General features: G+C 48.5%; 1 protein-coding gene and 1 pseudogene across 2 annotated transcripts in view; both read left to right on the forward strand.

The window, feature by feature from the left end:
* PHYLLO (2-oxoglutarate decarboxylase/hydro-lyase/magnesium ion-binding protein) overlaps positions 1 to 25294 on the forward strand; it is a 174853-nt gene that overhangs the window by 39856 nt on the left and 109703 nt on the right. The window lies entirely within an intron of this gene.
* On the forward strand, positions 1790 to 5882 carry LOC147419352 (uncharacterized; annotated as a pseudogene).

The following is a 25294-nucleotide window of genomic DNA, read 5'->3' on the forward strand; positions in this document are numbered from 1 at the left end:
TGTATCTCTCTTGTATTGGGCACCCATTGTATCAGTGATCACACGTACCTCATATAGTTCGAGCTAGTAGCACTTCTAGATTCATTTTAGTATTTCTTTTTTTGTACTCAGACACAGTACCAGATTCCCGAGTTTGTAACGGATTGGTCTCAAAGGTCATTTTGTCCTTTTGAAGACGTTAATACATCATTTCATCCCTCTCCCTCGTCCTTTCCAAAGGTTCGCCCAATAGGTGCTCGCCGCTCGCCGTCAGGTAGAGCTGCTCGCCTTCAGGTAGAAACGAACAGCAGCAAGGTGAAATTGCAGCAGGCTGACACGAACAGAGCACACACGCAGCAGGGAATTTTCAGAAATCGGCTGCCAGGTCCAGCAATTTTCCAGCAGCAGGGAATTTTTAGGAATTCTCAGAAATCTGCTGACAGAATTCCAGAAATACAAAAAACACCAGAAAATTCAGAAATTCAGATAGCAGATTTTCTTGGCAGATTTCACAGGAAATTGTATGCTTGATGCGCAAAATGTATGCTTGATGCGGGAGATAATGTATGCGTAATGTGGATGCATATGTGCGCTTAGTGGCTATCGTTTTCCAGGCGACAATTAAGCATGAGGAAGCTGAACGATAAAGCCGACCCCCTAGAGGATGCCATCCAAAAGTGCAAAGAGGAAATGACGGAGACCATTACCAAGATGAACCGCAATCTATTGGGCACAATAAAAATGCTCGAAGGACGCGTTTTAATCCAAGAAAGCAAGATAAATGCACTAGAAGATCGGGTGACGACTTAGGATGAAGAGATTGCGTCACTCAAGAAGGATCTCGTTGAAGCACGATCAAGAAACACACTGGAAAAGGGTGAATTGCAATCCTCAGTAATCGAAGAAATCAACACGATCAAGGAGCAAGTACGGGCCATCAAAGAGGGAGAAGAGCAAAACACAAAGAGATATGACTTCTTGGGTAGATGTTCTTACAAAAACTCAACAGAAGGCAGATGAGGCCGAGAAATGGATCGAGGTTGCCAAGAAAGGAAAAGGCAAGGAGATAACGCTCACGTCCACACCCACTATCATTAATCTGACACTAGAGGAGGGGCAAAGAAGACGTGTGCACGCTTTACATGTGAGAATTTGCGGTCTTAAAGACAGACAATGTGGACGAGGAGGTAAAAGAACTCATGGCCTTGAGGGGGGTTCATGATCCGACGCACACAAGAGCATGGAGAGTGGGCAACATAAAGAAAAATGGAAGCAGTGGGGAAACCTCAAAAGAAAGGGCACTCATCCTCCATTTTCCCTCCATGGAAGCGAACAAGTCCTTCTTGAAGAAAAGGAGACGGGCATCTTCCTCGGGGATGATCTTACCCTCTCGCAGATCGCTCATATGCAGGAGGTAATGCCGGAGATTAGAGCGGCAAGGGGAAAAGGCAAGATTGCCTTTTACCGAGATGGAAGAGTGGTAATACTAGAGCGACGCTCCACATGACGGTGCGAGACTTATGGGACCACACTCAAAATGGCTTCCTGGAATTGTAATGGATCTATGCGTCTTAATGTGGGTGCTTTTGAGGATAGTTTTATTGGAAGAGATATCATCTTCTACTCTGAGATACATCAAGCCCCTGGGCAATCCTTGCCTCACATCAGTGGATACAGATTGGAGACAGCTTATAGACAGGAGACGCGATCAGAGCACAGAGGACGGGGCTCAGGGGGAGTGGCAGTGTTATTTAGAGAGGATCTGCAACCAATGATACATATAGCCCGCAAGGATGAGCAGGCGAGGTACATGTGGGTGAGATTGAAAGCAGAGACGTGCAGATATCTTTACATTGCTATTTGCTACTTTCCCCCGAGTACGTCAGTCTATGCATCACCCAGAGGACAGTCCCCCTTTTCTATTTTGGATGATGACATATGGGAGTTCTCTAGAGATGGTGACATTATCATTCTAGGGGACTTCAATGCTAGGACTGCCCATCACTAGAGAGTGTTCTATGATACTTCAGAGGAGATGCTGAGGGAGCTAGATGTTGTTGAGACGGGCTTGTCCAGACTATCGCAGGATGTGGAATATACTGAGTATGGACGGCACCTTATAGATATGGGCAGTGCAAATGGACTCGCCATCTTGAATGGCCTACAGAGGTTTCCTGCTGCGGGAGGTTTCACATGCTTCCCACACAAACATGGAGCTAGCACAGTGGATTATGTCATGGCACAACCAAATCTCATCTCTAGTATCCAGGATCTCACAGTTGGGCCCAGACCGGTTGGGGTGGCAGTGGATCATGCTCTTGTGTCGATGACAATCTCCTTCCAATCCAGTGTAGCACACATGCCACGGGTAGTAGCCCCTACTCGCTACATCTTCACGCGGGAGACGGACTCTGGATACATAGAAGGGATCTACAGACGATTATGCACTGAGGAACCAGGGCGACCACTGGAGGAGCTTACTACTATACTGACACAGACATTACATGATGCAGCAGCAGAGGCATACCCACACACCCAGCCTGAGCAAAGACGCGGTTCAGGCAGCATGCCTCAGAACAGCTGGTATGATGAGGAGTGCCGCCAGACTAGAACTAGACTTCAGAGGGAGGTACTTTTGGGGGACATCACTCACAGACAGTCACATATTGACATCACTCACAGACAGTCACATATTGACTTCCGACGCCTGGTGCGGCGGAAGAAGAGGGCATTTTTGGCTCGACTAGAGCAAGATCTGTACCAATTATTCTTGAGTCAAGACGTGTGAGGCGTGGCGGCTCTTTCATGAGCAGTCCCCCCCCCCGCCGTTACCTCTACAGAGACCTGGGGTTAGTATGCATCATCTTTGTACACAATAACTGGATAGTTCCCCCTTCCCGACCCCCCGATCCATGCCCACACACATGTGCGTTTTTCACTGTTGAGATGGTGAAGAAAGCCATTGACAGGATGCGGACTGGGAGAGCATATGATCATGATGGCCTAGTGGCTGAGCATTTCATACACGCCAAAGATCTACTAGCAGAGCTTCTAGCAGTTATGTTTAACCGTGCCATGTGTGAGGGCTTGCCTGATACTTGGAGCCTATCTACGATTGTAGCTATCTTCAAGTTAGGAGACCCTATGAAGCCTGGGAATTATCGCACTATCATGATTGGACACACACTGGCACGGTTGTATGCATCCATTCTTGAGCAGCAGTTGAGTAGATGAGAAGAGAGGGAAGGAATATGTGCAGATGGGCAGGCAGGGTTCAGGAGAGGCTTCTCTACTCTTGACCATATCTTGACACTTCGGGCCATCATTGAAGAGGGCAGATCTCATGGGAGACGGATCTATTGTAGCTTTGTGGACTTCCGCAAAGCCTTTGACATAGTACCCAGAGCTAGATTGATGCGCAGACTACAGGAGATGGGAGTACCCACAGAGCTGATTTGGGGGATCATGGCATTGTACAGATCAGTAGTAGGGCATGTACGCACCCCTGAGGGACTATCTACACCGGTTCACTCCACTATTGGGGTGAAGCATGGGTGCCCGCTCTCTCCTACTCTATTCGGTATGTATGTACATGAGGTTTCTGACTACATTGAGAGCGATGGTGATAGAGGTGCACAGCTGGCAGGGACATGGATTCCACTTTTGTTATATGCTCATGATATTGTGTTGATCTCCCAATCTCCGGAGGGGATGCAACGTCACTTGGATGCTTTGCATAGGTTTGCCCATGAAAGTGGTTAATTTGTTAACCTTGGTAAAACCAAGGTTATGGTGTTTAATACCACCCACAGTGGATCAGGAGGTCATGACCTACATTCACATATGGCCAGGAGACTGAGGAGTACACAGATGCTTACACTTACCTTGGAGTGGTTTTTAGCGGACCGGCATTCTCACTAAAGAGAGCAGCAGAGATTAGATTGACTAGAGCCCATGCAGCATTGGGTAGATTGGAGAGGATGTGTTCACAGGTTCAGTTTCAGGAGCCTCGGATGAAGCTCTGGCTCTATGACACCTTGGTGGCTTTTGCATTGCTCTATGGAGCTGAGATATGGGGACCTTCATTGGATCACCATGGGAGGCAGGGTCGCATTGATGGATGGGGGAACATGGAGAAACCTCTCGTCTTTATGATCTCGCGGCTCATTAGAGCCAAGGCATCAATACCACATGGCATTATCCGAGCAGAGCTAGCGGCCCTCCCAATAGTGGTCGAGGCGCTCACCAGATCAGTCTCCTTCATACACCGCATGTGAGAACTTCCTAGAGACAAATATGCTCGCATTGTAGTTGAGTCCTCTCGACAGTTAGCCATGCAGGGAGATATAGCATGCTGGTATGGGGAGATGACATGATGGTTTCAGGCGCATGGGTTCAGCATAGAGAGGTTGCCACCCTTCCAGTACTCATTGGATGCACCATCTCTCACTCTTACACAGTCCGAGATCACCAGGCTCACCCGTCTTGACCTGACCCAGCTAGACACCAGGAGGACATGGATAGAGCCGGCGCATGAGCTGGGCACGAAGATGGCTTCCTACAGAGAGCATCTTCTCCAGCTTACGGAGGATGGCTATGTGACGAGACCCAGATACATGGACACCCACTTGTCTCATGGGATAAGATGTGCTATTGGCCAGTTACGCACATCTTCTCACCAGCTGCGGATTGAGACTGGGAGATACAGCGGAGTACCAGCAGAGGCCAGGACTTGCCCCTTGCATGACATGGAGCCTGAGACAGAGTTGCACTACACATGTCGCTGCCCCGTCTACTACGAGATACGAGGCCACTTCCATTGCTTGTTTAGAGAGGGTTTTGGACCACTCTCCAGAGTCATGGGATATGAGGATCAGAGATGCTTGGGTTTGTTCTTGCTCGAGCTGCGCAGACACAGAGATAGCATGATGAGTGGAGAGGCTAGCCAGTCTCAGAGACGGATCACAGATTTCTATAGAGCAGACATTGGACAGTTGCCGTAGGAGCTACTACCACAACAGAGCTCCCTCTCGTCTCACACCATAGGCACACTGAGCGATCGAGCGAGTGAGCTGGGGAAATCCAGGCGCCCACAATTGTGGAGGACTATACAGCATCGACGGAGGCTTCATCAGAAGATTCGGAACACTCTGGCCAGGCATGCACGATGCCCGGTCAGACTACTGAACATGGAGGAGATTGATGGGATCCACTAGTGCCCGATGCTAGATCTCCTTTGATTGAGCTGTCCAGACCAGCTGCCCCTTTTGCTTAGTTCACATCGACCAGTCTAGGATCCCATAGTATTTTTTTGTTTTGTTTTGTTATGTTGTTTGTTTGTTACTCTGACTTTGTATCAGATCCACCACATTGTAACTTTCTGGTCTCATAGGTCACTTTGGCCTTTTGAAGACTTTAATATAACATTTCATTTCATTTCATTTCTCTCTCTCTCTCTCTCTCTCTCTCTCTCTCTCTCTCTCTCTCTCTCTCTCTCTCTCAAAGATACTTTACTGAGGAGAGCTGGAGAGTGACGGTCCCACAGACAGATTATAGATTTCTTTACACTAGATATTGGACTCCCAGAGGAGCAGCCACAAGAGCAGACACCATTGCAGAGCTATGCCCGCACTCATACTACCGCTAATGGCATTCTCATAGACCGAGCATTGGAGCTAGGGAGATCTAGACGCCGCGATTGAGGAGAGGAGCTACACAACATTGACGGAGACTACAGCAGAGGATTCGAGCCATACTCTCTCGACGTCCAGAGTGCAGATGAGGATTGATCCCCCCCCCCCCCCCCCCCCCCCCCCCCCCCCCCCTCCCCTCTTCTTTCATTATACTACACATTGTATTTTGTTTCAGTTCTTTTTGATTCCGGACATGGTATCAGGTTGTAATGGCTTGGTCTCATAGGTCATTTTGGCTTGTTGAAGACGTTAATATATCATTTCATTTCATTTCATTTCTCGAGATCACTCTAGCTCGACATGCAAGACTCCCAACTAGAGTACTGACCATGGAGGAGGTCGATGAGATCCGACAACGATCGATGAGAGATTTCATCCCCCCCCACCCCCCTCCTATTTCTTTTCTCCTTCGGGTTTTAGTGTTAGTTCTTTGTAACTTTGTAATTTCCGTACTCAGACATGGTATTAGATTCACCAATTGAAACTTTTTGGTCTCATAGGTCAGTTTGGCCTTTTGAAGATGTTAATATAACATTTCATTTCATTTCTCTCTCTCTCTTTTTCATCTCTCTCTCTCTCTCTCTCTCTCTCTCTCTCTCTCTCTCTCTCTCTCTATACCCGCTGTCCCCCCCCCGCTTGCCACGCCCTTGCGCTGCCCCTCCCCTACTATACCTCCTCGCGTTCCCTCACTCGTTCAACTACCACGCCCGTTGCTAGTGTGGATGCACACGTTTGCTTAGTGGCTCTTTTTCGGACGGCAATCAAGCATGAGGAAGCTGAACGATAAAGCCGACCCCCTAGAGGATGCCATTCAAAAGTGCAAAGAGGAAATGACGGAGACCAATACCAAGATGAACTGCAATCTCTTGGGCACAAAAAAAATGCTTGAAGGACGCGTGCTGATCCAAGAGAGCAAGATAAATACACTGGAAGACCGAGTGACGACTCAGGATGAAGAGATTGCATCACTCCAGAAAGATCTCTCCGAAGCACGATCAAGAAACACACTAGAAGAGGGCGAACTACAACCCTCAGTAATCGAAGAAATCAACACGATCAAGGATCAAGTGCGGGCCATCAAAGAGGGAGAAGAGCAACACAAAGAGATGAGGACTTCTTGGGTGGATGTTCTTACCAAAACTCAACAGAAGGCGGATGAAGCCGAGAAATGGATCAAGGTGGCCAAGAAAGAAAAAGGCAAGGAGATAACGTCCACGTCCACACTCACTATCATTAATCAGACACTAGAGGAGGAGCAAAGAAGACTGGTGGGCGCTTTACATGTGAGAATTTGCGGTCTTAAAGACAAAGGCAATGTGGACGAAGAGGTAAAAGAACTCATGGCCTTGATGGGGGTCCTTGAGCCGACGCACACAAGAGCTTGGAGAGCGGGCAACATAAAGAAAAATGGAAGCAGTGGGGAAACCTCAAAAGAAAGAGCACTCATCCTCCGTTTTCCCTCCATGGAAGCGAAGTCGTCCTTTTTGAAGAAAAGACCAACTCTTAAAGAGACAGGCATCTTTCTCGGGGATGATCTCACCCTTGCAGATCGCTCATATGCAAGAAGTAATGCCGAAGATTAGAGCAGCAAGGGGAAAAGGCAAGATTGCCTTTTACCGAGATGGAAGAGTGGTAATACTAGAGCGACGCTCCACATGACGGTGCGAGACTTATGGGACCACACAGCCAGGAGACTGTGGAGTACATAGATGCTTACACTTACCTTGGAGTGGTTTTTAGCGGACTGGCATTCTCACTCAGGAGAGCAGCAGAGACCAAATTGACTAGAGCCCGTGGAGCATTGGGCAGATTGGAGAGGATGTTTTCACAGGTTCAGTTTCAGGAGCCTCGGATGAAGCTCTGGCTCTATGACACCTTGGTGGCTTCTGCATTGCTCTATGGAGCTGAGATATGGGGACCTTCATTGGATCACCACGGGAGGCAGGGTCGCACTGATGGATGGGGGAACATGGAGAAACCTCTCGTCTCTATGATCTTGCGGCTCATTAGAGCCAAGGCATCAATACCACATGGCATTATCCGAGCAGAGCTAGCGGCCCTCCCGATAGTGGTCGAGGCGCTCACCAGATCAGTCTCCTTCATACACCGCATGTGGGAACTTCCTAGAGACAGATATGCTCGCATTGCACTTGAGTCCTCTTGACAGTTAGCCATGCAGGGAGATATAGCATGCTGGTATGGGGAGATGACATGATGGTTTCAGGCGCATGGGTTCAACATAGAAAGGCTGCCACCATTCCGGTACTCATTGGATGCACCATCTGTCACTTTACACAGTCAGAGATCACCAAGCCCATCCGCTAGGACATGACCCAGCTAGACACCAGGAGGACATGGATACAACCAGCACAGGAATTGGGCACGAAGATGGCCTTCTGCAGAGACCATCTTCTCCAGCTTACAGAGGATGGTTTTGTGACGAGACCCAGATACATGGACACCCACTTGTCTCATGGAATACGTTGTGCTATTGGCTAGTTACGCACATCTTCTCACTAGCTACGGATTGAGACTGGGAGATACCAGCAGAGGCCAGGACATGCCCCTTGTGTGACATGGAGCCTGAGACAGACGGGACAACCGCCGCCGCAAGAGCCACTCTCACAACAGAGCTCCCTCTCGTCTTACACCAGAGGCACACTGATCGATTGAGTGACTGAGCTGGGGAAATCGAGACGCCCACAACTGCGGAGGACCACACATCATCGACGGAGGCTACGACAGAAGGTTCGGAGCACTGTGGCCAGGAATGGACGACGCCCGGTCAGACTACTAGCCATGGAGGAGATTGATGAGATCCACCAACGACCGATGCTAGATCTCCTGTGATTCAGCTATCCCAGCAAGCCGCCCATTATGCTTAGTTCACATCGACCAATCTAGGACCCTATATTATATATCTTTGGTTTGTATTGTTGTTATTTTGTATGCACGACGCCCGGTCAGACTACTAACCATGGAGGAGATTGATGAGATCCACCAACGATCGATGCTAGATCTCGTGTGATTCAGCTATCCTAGCAAGCTGCCCATTATGCTTAGTTCACATCGACCAATCTAGGACGCTATATTATATATGTTTGGTTTGTATTGTTGCTGGACGAGAGTCTTGGGCGAGGGGCGAGCTGCTGGTCGAAAGGCGAGGGGCGAGCTGCTGGACCTGGTCAAGGGCGAGCTGCTAAGCCTGGGGCAAGCTACTGGTCCTGTGTCAAGAGGTCGAGCTCCTGGGTCGAGCACGAGGAGCCTTCCAAGGACGAGGACGAGTTGCCTGCAAAGGGCGAGGGCGAGGGTCTTGACCTCTGAAGGACGAGGGCAAGTTGCCTGCCAAGGGCGAGAGCGAGTTGCCTACCAAGGGCGAGGGCGAGAAGAGCCAAGGGCGACGAGACGAGACCAGCCTGCTAGGGCTAGGGCGAGGACTTGGTGACGAAGGCGAGGCCAACCAGGGCGGAGGCGACACCTCTGCTGGTGAGTCTTGTTCTTCTCTCTCAGATGGACCAACCAGCCGAGGATGGTGATGCAAGTGGCTTCACCACCCCACAAAAAATGAAAGCGACTTTCAAGCTCACTGCGGGCAGGGAAAACCGTCAGAGTCCAAGATGATTTAATGATGGAGAGGGTTCAAGTGATGATTAAATCTGAGCTCAGCTTTATGAGAGATGACATCAGGAAAGAGATGTACACAAATGTAGATAGTTATAAGAATTCTATGTATGCAGATATGAGGAAAGAATTAGATAAAGCGATGCTTGATAGGCATGATGAGATGTATCTATCTGTGAAAGGGGAGATGCAGGCTCTAATGGGGGCAAAAGTGAATGTAATGGAATGTATTATGCAGAAAAAGTTGGATGAGACAATTGCAAGCTTTGAATCTTGGAAAACCAATGTGGAAAAGTGCATGAAGGAAAAAGAGTGATTGAAGAGCTTAAAGGGGAACTTGCAGCTTGCAAAATTATGCCCAAAACGGAAGGGGAAAATCAGCCCTCGATGTTAAAGGAGCTCGAAGATATTAAGGAGCAGGTGAAAACTCTACGCGAAGGGGAAGAACAAAACTCGAAAGAGGCTTCCTCATGGGCGGAGCGCCTTTTTAAAACACAGGAGAAAGTTGACGAAGCAGAAAAATGGATTGAAGGTGCAAAGAAAGGGAAGGCCCGGATGCCAGAAGCCGCACAGACTTCTACCATCATCAATATGACCATTGAGGAGGAACAGAAGAGGAGGACTAGAGCCCTCCATGTGCGTATTATTGGTATCAAAGACACGGAAAATGTAGAAGACGAAGTGAAGGAACTCATGCAGCGCATGGGCATCCCGGAACCTATGCACATAGGTGCTTGGAGAGTAGGAAAGAAAGGAGTGGATGAGAAGGGAAACGTCAAAGAGAAAGCACTTATTTTGCGTTTTCCGACTTTGGAAACAAGGAAGGAATTCCTGAAGAAGAGACCGGCACTTAAGAAAACTGGAATATTTATGGGGGATGACCTTACTTTAGCACAAATAGCACATATGCAAGAGTTGATGCCAGAGATCAAGGCAGAAAGGGAGAAGGGAAAAACTGCCTTTTATAGAGGAGGGAAAGTAGTTGTTTTGGAAAAATGCATAGCATGACGGTGCGAGACATATGGAACCACACTCCGGATGGCGGCATGGAATTGTAATGGATCATGTAGACTGCATGTGGGTGCCTTTGAGGATAACTTCAGAGATAGAGACATTGTCTTTTACTCAGAGACACATAAAAAATCTGGACAGTTGATGCCAAGTGTGACTGGTTATTTATGGGAGACAGCTTGTCGGCCAGACGCTAGATCCCAGCATGGGAGTCGAGGTTCAGGAGGGGTAGTAGTCTTATTCAAGGAGGAGTTGCAGCCGCTATTACAGATTGTCCGGAGAGATGACCAAGCAAGATACATGTGGGTGAGACTGAGAGCTCAGACAGGCAGATTCTTATACATTGCTATATGTTACTTTCCCCCTAGCACATCAGTCTATACCTCACCTAGAGGGCAATCCCCTTTCTCTATACTTGATGATGACATATGGGAGTTCTCTAGAGATGGAGATATCATTCTCTTGGGAGACTTTAATGCCAGGATGGTCAACTCCCAAACGGTATTTTATGATACCTCGGAGGAGATGCTTAGAGAGATGGATATATCGGAGATGGGGCTTGACAGACACTCACAGGATAGAGAGCACACAGAGTATGGGAGATATCTCATAGAGATGGCGACTACGCATGGTCTGGCCATACTTAATGGTCTAGAGATTTTTCCTTCGTCTGGGGGATTCACATGCTTTCCTCACAGACATGGGGCCAGTACAGTAGACTATGTCATGACTTCACCGAGCTTCATCTCTAATATTCAGGATTTCAGTGTGGGCCCTAGGCCTGTTGGAGTAGTAGTGGACCATGCCCTCCTGACTTTTTCAGTCTCTTTCCAGTATAGTGTCTCTCAGACACCACGGAGGATTGCACACACACGGTATACTTTTACACCAGAGACGGAGTCAGTTTATGTGGAAGAGATTTACAGACGGATGTGGGCAGCCGAGCCTGTATATACAGTGGAGGAGATCACCACTTTATTGACGGAGATCTTGCATGGGGCAACAGCAGAGGCATACCCACACACTCAACCAGATCAGAGAAGACGTTCTGGGAACATGCCTCATAATAGTTGGTATGATGAGGAATGCAGAGAGATGAGAGTTCAGATTCAGAGCGAGCTTATACTTGGAGTCATTACATATAGACAGTCTCGGATTGCTCTTCGGAGTTTAGTGCGACGGAAGAAGCGTGCCTTTTTAGCCCAGATGGAACGTGATTTGTATCAGCTCTTTTTGAGTCGAGATTCAGGTGAGGCCTGGCGTCTCTTCCGTGTGCACTCACCTCCTCTAGTGATTACCTCTCCCGAGACTTGGGGTCAGTATGCAGCATCATTATATACAGTACCCGGGCAACCACCATTACCAGACCCTCTAGAGCCATGTCCAGCCACTAGTACCTTCTTTACCACTGAGATGGTGAAAAACGCTATTGACAGGATGAGGACTAGGAGAGCATATGATCATGATGGTTTGGTGGCAGAGCACTTGATACATGCTAGAGATTTACTGTCAGAGGTTCTTGCACGGTTGTTTAACCGTGTCATGTGTGAGGGACTACCCGAGTCCTGGAGATTATCTACTATTGTACCTCTCTTCAAGGCAGGGGACCCCACAGTGGCAGGGAACTACCATACTATTATGATAGGGCACACATTGGCACGGTTGTATGCATCCATTCTTGAACAGCAACTGAGTAAATGGGCAGAAAATGAGGGCATACGAGCAGCAGGACAGGCTGGATTCAGGAGGGGTTTCTCCACTTTGGACCATATTCTTACACTCAGAGCCATTATTGAGGAGGGTCGGGCTCATGGTAGACGGATGTATTGCTGCTTTGTGGACTTCCGCAAAGCATTTAACACAGTGCCGAGGGCCAGATTGATGCACAGGCTACTGAAGTTGGGAGTACCCACAGAGATCATATGGGGGATCATGGCTTTATACGGCTCAATGACTGGCCAAGTACGCACTCTTGAGGGGATTTCTAACATATTTTTCCACTATTGGAGTGAAACAGGGGTGTCCTTTGTCCCCTACACTTTTTGGTAGGTATGTAGATGAAGTCTCTGACTACATTGACAGAGAGGGTGACAGAGGCGCTCAGCTATCAGGGACATGGATCCCTTTATTATTATATGCTGATGATATTGTGTTGATATCAGAGTCGCCAGAGGGCATGCAGAGACATTTGGATGCATTGCACAACTTTGCAGAGGATAGTGGACTGTCTGTGAACCTTGGTAAAACCAAGGTTATGGTGTTTAACACCACACCACAGTGGGTCAAGAGATCGGCACTTGCACTCGTATATGGTCAAGACACTGTGGAGTACACAGATGAATGTACATATCTGGGGGTGGTATTCACGGGACCAAGGTTTACTCTGAGGAGAGCAGCAGAAACTAGACTGTCCAGAGCCTATGCGGCATTGGGAGGGCTAGAGAGGATGTTTTCGCAGGTTCAGTTTCAAGAACCACGAACAAAGTTATGGCTCTTTGATACTTTGGTTGCTTCAACTATGCTTTATGGGGTCCAAGTGTGGGGACCATCTGTGAATCATGACAGTTGGAGGAACATGGAGAGACCCTTGGTATTTATGATATCCCGGATGATTAGAGCCAAGGCCTCCGTACCACATGCGATTATTCGAGCGGAGGTAGCCGCCCCTCCTATAGAGATTGAGGCTCTTACCAGATCAGTGTCTTTTATGCACAGTCTATGGGATACACATAGAGGCAGATATACTAGATTGGCTCTTGAGTCCTCTAGACAGTTAGCGATGTAGGGAGATGCATCATGTTGGTATGCGCAGATGACCTCATGGTTTCAGAGGCATGGTCTCAGCATGGATAGATTGCCTCCCTTTCAGTATTCCGTGGATGCACCCTCCCTACCAGTCACACGGACGGAGATCACTAGACTCATTCGGCAGGATCTTATACAGTTGGACACCAGAAGGACATGGGTAGAGCCGATGCAAGAGTTGGGCACCAAGATGGCTTTCTACAAAGAGCACCTTCTCCAACTTTCGGGAGATGGGTTCGTGACTCGTCCAAGCTACATGGACACTCATTTGTCTCATGGTCTGCGATGTGCTATTGGTCAGATTCGCACATCCTCACACCAGCTGGAGACTGAGACAGGTAGATTCAGAGGGATACTGCCGGAGTCTAGGATATGTCAACTATGCGGTAGAGAGCCAGAGACGGAGCTACACTACATATGCCATTGCACTGTGTATTATGAGATACGAGGGCGCTTCCATTGCTTATTCAGGGAGGGTTTTGGACCCCTAGATAGAGTCATGAGGTATCAGGATCAGAGATGCCTTGGCCTATATCTACTTGAGCTACACCGACATAGAGATAGTCTGTTGAGGAGACATGGAGTACGATAGTCGCAGAGACAGATCACAGACTTCTTTGGATCGAGGGAGCCAAAAGACCAACCACCAGCACAGGGTTGTACCCGCATTCATACGAGAGGCACCCTCATTGACATTGTATCAGATTCACCACATTGTAAGTTTCTGGTCTCACAGGTCACTTTGGCCTTTTGAAGACGTTAATATAACATTTCATTTCATTTCATTTACCTCTCGCGCGCGAAGTGATGGCGCCCTTTGCAGCGCGAAGTGAGTACTGGCTGGAAGACGCTCTCTGAGAGGGCAGCTCTCTCTGCAGCGTGACAGCGCGAGCATATCTGTAACCCTAAAGAGGTTCAGGCGACCACAGCACAACAACGAGCAGAGTAGTGTGTAGGCAAGTGTGAATGAAGGAGTCGCTTGCAGCAGCCAGGTAGGATGCGCAGAGGCATGAGGGCATCACACACAAGAGGCGAAGGTTGCATGCGCAGGAGCAGGCTGTGCAGGTCGCGGGGTTTCGTCACGCCACAGGCAGCTACAAGCGTTGTCTCTCTCGCCCGTTCTCTCTCGCTCGTCCTCTATGGCATTTTTCTTTTGCCTATCGTGCGCTCTCTCTATCGCTATCCCTTTGATTTAAATTTTTTAACTTTAACTTTTAACTTTTTGCCTATCATACTCTCTCCCTCTCAACTCTATCAAGTTGCCCTCTGCAGCCCGGTCCTCCCCCCCGCATACCACGCCCTCTGCTAGCCCTCCACCAGCTGCCTGCGCCCCTCGCGCTGCCCCATCTGCCTTAGCCCCCCCCCCCCCCCCCCCCCCCCCCCCCCCACGCTTGCCACGCCCTTGCACTGCCCCTCCCCTGCCAAACCTCCCCGCGTTCCCCCACTCCCCTAGCTACCACGCCTGTTGCTAGTGTGGACGCACAAGTGCGCTTAGTGGCTCTTTTTCAGACGGCGATCAAGCATGAGGAAGCTGAACGATAAAGCTGACCCCCTAGAAGATGCCATTCAAAAGTGCAAAGAGGAAATGACGGAGACCATTACAAAGATGAACCGCAATCTCTTGGGCACAATAAAAATGCTCGAAGGACGCGTGTTGATCCAAGAGAGCAAGATAAATACACTGGAAGACCGAGTGACGACTCAGGATGAAGAGATTGCATCACTCCAGAAAGATCTCACCGAAGCACGATCAAGAAACACACTATAAGAGGGCGAACTACAACCCTCAGTAATCGAAGAAATCAACACGATCAAGGAGCAAGTGCTGGACATCAAAGAGGGAGAAAAGCAACACAAAGAGATGACGACTTCTTGGGTGGATGTTCTTACCAAAACTCAATAGAAGGCGGATGAAGCCGAGAAATGGATCAAGGTGGCCAAGAAAGGAAAAGGCAAGGAGATAACGTCTACGTCCACACCCACTATCATTAATCAGACACTAGAGGAGGAGCAAAGAAGATGGGTGCGCGCTCTATATGTGAGAATTTGCGGTCTTAAAGACAAAGGCAATGTGGACAAAGAAGTAAAAGAACTCATGGCCTTGATGGGGATCCATGAGCGGACGCACACAAGAGCCTGGAGAGTGGGCAACATAAAGAAAAATGGAAGCAGTGGGGAAACGTCAAAAGAAAGAGCACTCATCCTCCGTTTTCCCTCCATGGAAGCGAAGAAGTCTTTTTTGAAGAAAAGACCAACTCTTAAAGAGACATGCATCTTTCTCGGGGATGATCTCACCCTCGGAGATCGCTCATATGTAGGACGTAATGCCGGAGATTAGAGCAGCAAGGGGAAAAGGCAAGATTTCTTTTTACCGAGATGGAAGAGTGGTAATACTAGAGCGACGCTCCACATGACGGTGCGAGACTTATGGGACCACACTCAAAGTGGCTGCCTCGAACTGTAATTGATCTATGCGTCTTGATGTGGGTGCTTTTGAGGATAGCTTTATTGGAAGAAACATCATCTTTTAGTCTGAGACACACCAGGCCCTTGGGCAATCCATGACTCACATCAGTGGATACAGGTGGGAGACAGCTTACAGACAGGAGACACACTCAGAGCACAGAGGACGGGGCTCGGGGGGGAGTGGCAGTGTTATTTAGAGAGGAACTGCAGCCATTGATACATATAGCCCGTAGCGATGAGTAGGCTAGGTACATGTGGGTGAGATTGAAAGCAGAGACAGGCAGATATCTCTACATTGCTATTTGCTACTTTCCCCCGAGTACATCAGTCTAAGCATCACCTAGAGGAGAGTCTCCTTTTTCTATTTTGGATGATGACATATGGGAGTTCTCTAGAGATGGTGACATTATCATTCTAGGGGACTTCAATGCTAGGATTGCCCATCACACAGTGTTTTATGATACTTTAGAGGAGATGCTGAGAGAGCTAGATGTTGTAGAGATAGGCCTGTCCAGACTATCACATGATGTGGAATATACTGAGTATGGGCGACACCTGATAGACATGGGCACCGCACATGGATTGGCCATCTTGAATGGCCTTTCCTGCTACGGGAGGTTTTACATGCTTCCCAAACAGACATGGAGCCAACACAGTGGACTATGTCATGGCACAACCGAATCTCATCTCTAGTATTCAGGATCTCACAATTGGGCCCAGACCGGTCGGAGTGGCAGCGGATCATGCTCTTGTGTCGATGACCATCTCCTTTCAGTTGAGTGCAGCACACAACAGGCCACGGGTAGCAGCCCCTACTCGCTTCACCTTCACACGGGAGACGGATTCCGTATAGATAGACGGGATCTACAGACGCCCATGCACCGAGGACCCGGGGCGATCTCTGGAGGAGCTAACTACTATACTGATACAAACATTACATGATGCAGCAGTAGAGGCATACCCACACACCGAGCCTGAGCAGAGGCACCGAGCAAGGAGCATGCCTCAGAACATCTGGTACGATGAGGAGTGCCGCCAAACTAGAGCTAGACTTTAGAGGGAGATGCTTTTGGGGGACGTCACTCACAGACAGTCACAGATTGACTTCTGACACCCGGTGCGGCGGAAGAAGAGGGTTTTTTTGGCTCGACTCGAGCAGGATCTATACCAACTATTCTTGAGTCAGGACTTGCGTGAGGCGTGGCGGCTCTTTCATGAGCCCCCCCCCCCCCCCCCCCCCCTTGCTATTACCTCCACAGGGACCTGAGGTCAGTTCGCATCATCTTTGTACACAGTACTTGGACAGTCGCCCCTTCCCAACCCGGCTGATCCATGCCCACACCCATGTGCTTTTTTCACCGCTGAGATGGTGAAGAAAGCCATTGACTGGATGAGGACTGGGAGAGCATATGATCATGATGGCTTAGTTGCTGAGCATTCCATGCATGCCAAAGACCTACTAGCAGAGCTTCTAGCAGTTATGTTTAACCGTGCCATGTGTGAGGGCCTACTGGACACTTGGAGCCTATCTACGATTGTACCTATCTTCAAGTCAGGAGACCCCATGGAGCCTGGGAATTATCGCATCATGATTGGACACACACTGGCACGGTTGTATGCATCCATTCTTGAGCAACAGTTGAGTAGATGGGCAGAGAGGGAAGGAATGCGTGTAGCTGGGCAGGCAGGGTTCAGGAGAGGCTTCTCTACTCTTGACCATATCTTGACACTCAGGGCCATCATTTAGGAGGGCAGATCTCATGGGAGACGGATCTATTATAGCTTTGTGGACTTCCGCAAAGCTTTTGACACAATACCCAGAGCTAGATTGATGTGTAGATTATAGGAGATGGGAGTACCCACAGAGCTCATTTGGGGGATCATGGCATTGTACAGATCAGTAGTAGGGCATGTACGCACCCCTAAGGGACTTTCTACACCGGTTCACTCCACTATTGGGGTGAAGCAGGGCTGCCCGCTCTCACATACTCTTTTCGGTAGTATGTGGATGAGGTTTCTGACTACATTGAGAGCGATGGTGACAGAGGTGCACAGTTGGCAGGGACATGGATTCCACTTTTGTTATATGCTGATGATATTGTGTTGATCTCCGAATCTCTAGAGGGAATGCAAGGTCAATTGGATGCTTTGCATAGGTTTGCCCACGAAAGTGGTTTGTCTGTCAACCTTGGTAAAACCAAGGTTATGGTGTTTAATACCACCTCACAGTGGATCAGGAGGTCAACACCTACATTCACATACGGCCAGGAGACTGTGGAGTACCCAGATGCTTACACTTACCTTGGAGTGGTTTTTAGCGGACCTGCATTCTCACTCAGAAGAGCAGCAGAGACTAGACTGACTAGAGCCCATGCAGCATTGGGTAGATTGGAGAGGATGTGTTCGCAGGTTCAGTTTCAGGAGCCTTGGACGAAGCTCTGGCTCTTTGACACTTTGGTGGCTTTTGCATTGCTCTATGGAGCTGAGATATGGGGACCTTCATTGGATCACCACGGGAGGCCGGGTCGCACTGATGGATGGGGGAACATGGAGAAACCTCTTGTCTCTATGATCTCGCGGCTCATTAGAGCCAAGGCATCAGTACCACGGGCCATTATCCGAGCAGAGCTAGCGGCCCCCCCACTAGTGGTTGAGGCGCTCACCAGACCAGTCTGCTTCGTAAACCGCACATGGGAACTTCCTAGAGACAGATATGCTCGCATTGCACTCGAGTCCTCTCGACAGTTAGCCATGCAAGGAGATACAACATGCTGGTATGGGGAGATGGCATCATGGTTTCAGGCGCATGGGTTCAGCATAGAAAGGCTGCCACCATTCCAGTACTCATTAGATGCACCATCTCTCACTCTTCCATAGTCAGAGATCACCAAGCTCATCCGCCAAGACCTGACCCAGCTAGACACCAGGAGGACATGGATACAGGCAGCACAGGAATTGGGCACGAAGATGGCTTTCTACAAAGACCATCTTCTCCAGCTTACGGAGGATGGTTTTGTGACGAGACCCAGATACATGGACACCCACTTGTCTCATGGAATACGATGTGCTATTGGCCAGTTACGCACATCTTCTCACGAGCTACGGATTGAGATTGGGAGATACCAGCAGAGGCCAGGACATGCCCCTTGTGTGACATGGAGCCTGAGACAGAGTTGCACTGCCTCGTCTACTACGAGATACGAGGCCGCTTCCATTGCTTGGTCAGAGAGGGTTTTTGAGCACTCTCAAGAGTCATGGGATACAAGGATAAGAGATGCCTGGGTTTGTTCTTGCTCGAGCTGCGCAGACATAGAGATAGCCTGATGAGTGTCGAGGCTAGCCAGTCTCAAAGACGGATCACAGACTTCTTTAGAGCAGACACGGGACAGCTGCCGCAGGAGCCACTCCCACACCAGAGGTACACTGATCGATAGAGCGACGAAACTGGTGAAATTCAGGCGCCCAGGACTGCGGAGGACTACACAGCATCGATGGAGGCTACATCAGAAGATTCGGAGCACTTTGGCCAGGCATAAAGGAGATTGATGAGATCCGCCAACGACCGATGCTAGATCTCCTGTGATTCAGCTATCCCAACAAGCCGTCCATTTTTGCTTAGTTCACATCGACCAGTCTAGGATCCCATAGTATATATCTTTGTTTTGTATTGTTGTTATTTTGTTACTCTGACTTTGTATCAGATCCACCACCTTGTAACTTTCTAGTCTCATAGGTCACTTTGGTCTTTTGAAGACGTTAATATAACATTTCATTTCTCTCTCTCTCTCTCTCTCTCTCTCTCTCTCTCTCTCTCTCTCTCTCTCTCTCTCTCTCTCTCTCTCTCACTCTCCTAGTCTGAGAGACAGATCACAGACTTGTTTAGAGCTGCCACTGGACACGCAGAGGAGTTACTACCACAGCAGAGCTCATCGCTTTATACCAGAGGCATACTGATCGACCGAGCGACTGAGTTGGGGAGATCCAGACGCCCACGACTGCGGAGGACTACGCAGCATCGACAGAGGCTGCATCAGAGGATCCGGGTCACTTTGGCTCAACATGCACGACGCCCGGTCAGACTACTGACCATGGAGGAGATTGATGAGATCCGCCAGTGACCGATGCTGGATCTCCTGTGATCTAGCTATCCCAGCTAGCTGTTTTAGCTGCTTAGTCCACACCGAGCAGTCTAGAATTCCATAGTATTTTATTTTGTCATTTTGTCATCTTGTTACTCTGACTTTGTATCACATCCACCACATTGTAACTTTCTGGTCTCATAGGTCACTTTGGCCTTTTGAAGACGTTAATATAACATTTCATTTCATTTCATTTCTCTCTCTCTCTCTCTCTCTCTCTCTCTCTCTCTCTCTCTCTCTCTCTCTCTCTCTCCAGCCGCAAGAGCCACTCCCACAGCAGAGCTCCCCCTCGTCTCACACCAGAGGCACACTGATTGACCGAGTGATTGAACTGGGGAAATCCAGGCGCCCGCGACTGCGAAGAACTACACAGCATTGACAGAGGCTACGACAGAAAATTCGGAGCACGCTGGCCAGGCATGCAAGACGTCCGATCAGACTACTAACCATGGAGGAAATTGATGAGATTCGCCAACGACCGATGCTAGATCTCTTGGGATATAGCTATCCCAACAAGCCGCCCATTTTTTGCTTAGTTTTTGCTTGGCTCACATCGACCAACTTAGGACCCCATAGTATATATCTTTGCTTTGTACTATTGTTAGGTTATTTTGTTACTCTGACTTTGTATCAGATCCACCACTTTGTAACTTTCGGGTCTCATAGGTCACTATGGCCTTTTGAAGACGTTAATATAACATTTCATTTTATCTCTCTCTCTCTCTCTCTCTCTCTCTCTCTCTCTCTCTCTCTCTCTCTCTGAAGATGCAATAATCGAAGAGCTAAAAGGAGAACTCGCGGCTTGCAAATCTGCAACTAAGGAGAAGGGAGACGACCAACCTTCGGTGCTGAAGGAGCTCGAGGACATGAAGGATCAGATGAAAGCTCTACGGGAAGGAGATGAACAGAAATGTAAAACGGCATCTTCATGGGCGGAACGTCTTGTTAAGACACAAGAAAAGGTTGATGAAGTAGAGAAATCGATTGAGGATGCGAAGAAAGGGAAGGCCCAGATGCCTGAGACCACACCTACCTCCACCATTATTAATATGACCATTGAGGAAGAGTAGAAAAGGAAGAATCGGGCTCTGCATGTGTGGGTCACATGAGTCAAAGACAAAGAGAATGTAGATGAAGAAGTGAGGGAACTGCTACAACGCATGGGCATCACAGAGCCTACTCACACAAGTGCATGGAGAGTGGGCAAGAAATGAATCGACGAGAAGGGAAACGTAATGGATAGGGCACTTATTCTCCGCTTCTCGAATATAGAAATAAGGAAAGAATTTCTAAAGAATAGGCCAACTCTTAAGAAAACCGGTATTTTCCTGGGAGATGACCTTACATTGGCACACATGCAAGAGTTGATGCCAGAGCTCAGGGCAGCAAGAGAAAAGGGGAAAATCGCCTTTTATAGAGGAGGGAAAGTAGTGGTTCTGGAAAAGCGCTCATCATGACGGTGTGAGACCTATGGGGCGATGCTCCGGATAGCGGCGTGGAATTGTAATGGATCATATAGGCTAGATGTAGGTGCCTTTGAAGACAGCTTTAGGGACAGAGACATAGTTTTCTACTCAGAGACACACCAGATACCGGGACAGCTTATGCCACATGTGAAGGGGTATTTATGGGAAACAGTTGGTCGACTAGACAAGAGATCTCTGCGAGGTAGCCGGGGTTCAGGAGGAGCAATAGTCTTATTTAGAGAGGAGCTGAAACCACTACTACAGATTATCAGGAAGGATGAACAAGCAAGGTATATGTGGGTGAGAATGAGAGCCGAGATAGGTAGATTTCTATATATCGCTATATGCTACTTCCCTCCAAGTACATCAGTCTACTCCTCACCTAAAGGACAGTCCCCTTTCTCCATACTGAATAATGACATATGGGAGTTCTATAGAGATGGAGACATCGTTCTCTTAGGAGACTTTAATGCCAGAACGGCCAACTCTCAAGCAGTATTCTATGATACTTCTGAAGAAATGCTCAGAGAAGTTGATTTATCACAGGAGGGGCTTACTAGAAACTCACAGGATAAAGAACACACCGAATATGGGAGACATCTCATGAAATGGCAACTACACATGGTTTGGCCATACTTAATGGTCTAGAGAATTTCCCTTTATCTGGGGGATTCACATGCTTCCCGTACAAGCATGGGGCCAGTACAGTGGATTATGTCATGACTTCACCAAGCTTTATTTCTAGTATCGAGGACTTTAAGGTGGGACCCAGACCGGTTGGGATTGCAGTGGATCATGCTCTCCTGACCTTATCAATCTCCTTCCAATACAATGCCTCTCAAGTACAAAGGAAGAAGACACACACAAGATATACTTTCATGCCAGAGACTGATTCAGTCTATGTGGAAAAGATCTATAATAGGATGTGGGCAGCCGAGCCAGTATATACTGTAGAGGAGATTACTTCTCAGCTAACAGAGATACTACATGGAGCAGCACAAGAGGCATACCCACATACTCAGCCTAATCAGAAGAGAGGATCTGGGAACATGCCTCAAAACAGTTGGTACGACGAGGAATGCAGAGAGACGAGAACCCAGGTCGAGAAAGAGCTTACACTTGGGATCATCACATATAAGCAGTCTCGGATTGCTCTTCTGCGTATAGTACGTCGCAAGAAAAGGGCATTTTTAGCCAAATTGGAGAAGGATTTATATTAGCTCTTCTTGAGTTAGGACTCACATGAGGCCTGGCGTTTATTTCACAAGCACTCATCGCCTCCGACAATTACTTCTCTTGAGATTTGGGGTCAATATGTAACATCATTATATACGGTATCTGGACAGCCTCCATTACCAGATCCGCTAGAGCCATGCCTTGCTACTAGTACTTTCTTTACTACGGAAATGGTGGAAAAAGCCATTGATAAGATGAAGACAAGAAGAGCATATGATCATGAGGGTTTATTACCAGAACATCTGATCCATGCAAGGGATCTACTTTCAGAAGTCCTTGCTAGTCTGTTTAATCGGGTCATGTGTGAAGGATTACTTGCATCTTGGAAATTATCTACTATCGTACCTATTTTCAAGTCAGGGGATCCTATAAGACCCGGGAACTACCGTACCCGACTGTACGCATCCATTCTGGAACAAAAACTGAGTAGATGGGCAAAGAATGAGGGCATAAGGGCAAATGGACAAGCTGGATTCAGGAGGGGTTATTCCACTTTAGATCATATTCTTACGCTCAGAGCCATTATTGAGGAAGGAAGAGCAAGCGGGAGAAGGATGTATTGTTGCTTTGTGGATTTTCGGAAAGCTTTTGATACAGTACCAAGGGCCATATTGATGCGTAGAATGCAAGAGTTAGGGGTCCCCAAAGAGATTATCTGGGGGATCATGGCCTTATACGGGTCAGTAACTGGTTATGTACGTACTCCAGAAGGGGATTCCGACACTGTTCATTCCACCGTTGGAGTAAAGCAGGAATGCCCACTGTCCCCTACTTTATTTGGTATGTATATAGATGAGGTATCAGATTACATTGATAGAGAGGGTGACAGAGGTGCCCAACTTGCAGGGTCATGGATCCCTTTGTTGTTGTATGCAGATGATATTGTATTGATAGCAGAATCACCAGATGGAATGCAGAGGCAGTTAGATGCATTACATAAATTCGCGGAGGACAGCGGATTGTCGGTAAATTTGGGTAAAACCAAAGTTATGGTGTTTAACACTACACCGCAGTGGGTTAGGAGATCGGCACCTACATTTGCATACGGCCAGGATACAGTAGAGTACACAGATGCATACACATACCTTGGTGTGGTATTTACAGGACCGAAGTTTACTCTTAAGAAAGCAGCGGATGCTAGATTGTCCAGAGCCTGTGCGGCCTTGGGAGGGTTGGAGAGGATGTGTTCACAAGTGCAGTTTCAGCCTTCAGGAACCACGAACAAAACTTTGGCTCTTTGATACTGTGGTGGCTTTGGCTATGCTTTATGGGGTCCAGATTTGGGGACCATCTGTGGATCAGGATAATTGGAAGTCAATGGAGAGACCTTTGGTATCTATGATTTCCCGAATGATTAGAGCCAAGGCCTCCGTACCACACGCGATTATCCGAGTGGAACTAGCTGCCCCTCCGATAGAAATTGAAGCTCTTACCAGATCAGTGTCCTTTATACATGGTTTATGGGATACAAATAATTGCCGATATACTAGATTGGCCCTTGAATCCTCTCGACAATTAGCAATGAAAGGAGATACATCATGCTGGTATGCGCAACTGTCCTCGTTGTTTCAGAGACACGGGTTCAGTATGGAAAGATTACCCCCCTTCCAATACTCTCTTGAGGCTCCATCACTGGCAATCACACGAACGGAGATTAATAAAATCATCCGCCAGGACCTTATACATTTGGACACTAAGAGGACATGGGTAGACCCTACACAAGAATTGGGCACGAAGATGGTCGACTACAAGGAAAACTTCCTACAGCTATCTGAAGATGGTTTTGTGATTCGCCCGAGCTACATGGATACCCACCTGTCTCATGGTGTGAGATGTGCTATTGGTCAGATTCGTACATCCTCACACTAGCTGGAAATTGAATTTGGCAGATTTAGGGGAATCCCACCTGAGAGCAGAATTTGCAAGTTATGCGGAATGGAGCCGGAGACAGAATTACACTACATATGCCATTGCACCGTATACTATGAGATACGTGGGCGTTTCCATTGCCTATTTAAAGAAGGCTTTGGACCTCTAGATAGAGTCATGCAATACCAAGATCAAAGGTGCTTAGGCCTGTACCTACTGGAACTACATCGGCACAGGGATAATCTAACGAGAAGACAAAGAGCACTACAGCCTCAGAGGCAGATCACAGATTTCTTCGGATCGAGAGAAGCAGGAATGGAAGGAGAAGCAAGAGGCCAGCAGCAAGCACAAATGAGTACCCACATTCATACCAAAGGCACCCTCATTGACAGGGCGATGGAGCTTAGGAAATCGAGACGACCACGACCGAGATGCAGAAGCACACTTCATCGGAGGAGACTACAACAAAGGATTAGAAGTATTCTAGCCAGACACCCAGCATGCTCCTAAGAAGTTTATCTAATACTTTGTATTTAGTTTTTCGCATTTATTTTCACACTTTCACACTTTTCAGACATTGTGACAGATTCACCACTTTTGTATCAGTTTGCTCTCATAGGTCACTCTGTCCTTTTGAAGACGTTAATATAATATTTCATTTCTCTCTCTCTCTCTCTCTCTCTCCCCCTTGCACCCCTGCACCCTGCCCGCGCCCTGGTCGTGGCCTGCACCCCCTAGCCCTCGCCCCTTGCCTGCCCTGCACCCGCTCGCCCTCGTCCTAGCCTGCGCCTGCTTGCCCTCGCCTTGCACCCGCTCGCCCTGCACCCCCTCGCCCCTAGCCCCCTCGCCTCTCGCACCTTGCCCCTCCCCCCCTATCCCTCGCCCGTAGCCCTCGCCTCTCGCCCCTCGCCCCTCATCCTATCTTCTCGCCCCTCGCTCCCCCCCCCCCCCCCCCCCCCCCCCCCCCCCCCCGGTTTTCCTCGCCCTCGCCCTCGCCTCTTGGCCTCGC

Source organism: Adiantum capillus-veneris, chromosome 29 (genome assembly GCF_014529385.1).
Source record: "Adiantum capillus-veneris isolate H3 chromosome 29, ASM1452938v2, whole genome shotgun sequence".
NCBI lineage: Eukaryota > Viridiplantae > Streptophyta > Polypodiopsida > Polypodiales > Pteridaceae > Adiantum > Adiantum capillus-veneris.